Source organism: Austrofundulus limnaeus, unplaced genomic scaffold (assembly GCF_001266775.1).
Source record: "Austrofundulus limnaeus strain Quisiro unplaced genomic scaffold, Austrofundulus_limnaeus-1.0 Scaffold25, whole genome shotgun sequence".
Classification (NCBI taxonomy): domain Eukaryota; kingdom Metazoa; phylum Chordata; class Actinopteri; order Cyprinodontiformes; family Rivulidae; genus Austrofundulus; species Austrofundulus limnaeus.
The window spans coordinates 2124162-2125578 of NW_013952427.1; positions in this window are offsets into that span (position 1 = coordinate 2124162).

Here is a 1417-nt window from a genome sequence, read left to right on the forward strand (position 1 = left end):
CCCCCACCCAACACACACACACCAGTTCTCTCCCTATCCTATCCTTTTATTTTGTTTCCAATGGGGTGGTTTTACAGTTCAATGCACAGTCAAAGGGTGATATAAAATGACTTTCCAAAGAATTTTGTTTGAAGAGAAGAGGGGCTGTGCTGCGTTGGGAAAACAAGAGCATGGGGAGATAGAGACGAACGAAAAACAAAGAAAATAATAAATTAGTAATGAAAACATCTTTAAAATGATTGTTGGCTTTTTTATTTGCTCTGATGACCCTGACTGAAGCTGCACAAAATGAAGGTTTTATTCTGTAACAGACCTGAAGAAAAGCTTAAAAAGGACAATGCGTGTTCGTATTCTTATCCTAAATTTCTCTTAATTTTGTTCGTACGAAGAGTTCGTACGAACATGTCATGTCAGATTCAACAAACTCTTCTATCTTTAGGAAAAGTGTGTAAATCAGGAGCGTAAACTGATGAATGTGTATCCAGGTGCTCGTGCACGGGGAGAGGTTATTTACATAATATACCACCCCAAAAACACCATAWAAGGATATACRTTTYCTGCCCCACATACCAGGAAGTGTCCATTCATAAATGACATCGCAAAGAAAAAAAGAACTTTACGAGTTYAGAGATTGAAGTTCTGCCCTCGGAGATCTACAAAAAGAGAAAAATGTCATTTTTAGCAGCGTCAGCTGTGGAATTAAAGGATCTGCTTTAAAGCAGAGGAATGAAATGACGACTGCTGTTAATGTCGTGTCTCAAAACTTCAATTAACTTCATATTAATATCGTAGTGCTATACAACAAAATTAATAGCCAATTTATTTTAATTTAACCAATTTATGTTTTTAGTCTACATTATTACATTTAAAATTATAATTCTAATTCAAACAGAATAGCCTATTGTCAACATAATTATAGAGTGGGATTTATTTTCAACTCGAAATATCTTCAAACTAATGAAATAAAAAGTTATTAATGAAGAAAACCCGTCTGAATAACAGCAGACTGACTGCTCGTAAAACATAGACAGGTCTGGACCACACGTGAATTTTGTTTGTTTCTGAAGAAAATCTTAAAATATGAAAAATTCGGTGAATGCCACAAATTCTCTTAAACCACTCGTACGCACAACTTAAGAACAAATCTGTTTGTACGAATGGTTCTTGCATGAGGCCCAATGATTTAAAAGGGGGTGTTTACACACACACATGCACACACACACACACACACACACACACTGAATGCGCTGGAACAGAAGCAGAAGGAGGTTCTTAAAGAGACAGAGGCCAATTTCAAGGCGTTCAGAAGAGGAAATGATGAGACGATAAGTTTATTTTCTATTTATTTTTATAACAACATTTTAATAACAACTAAAGGTGACATAGATACTTTATTATGGTATAGTATTTAAATACT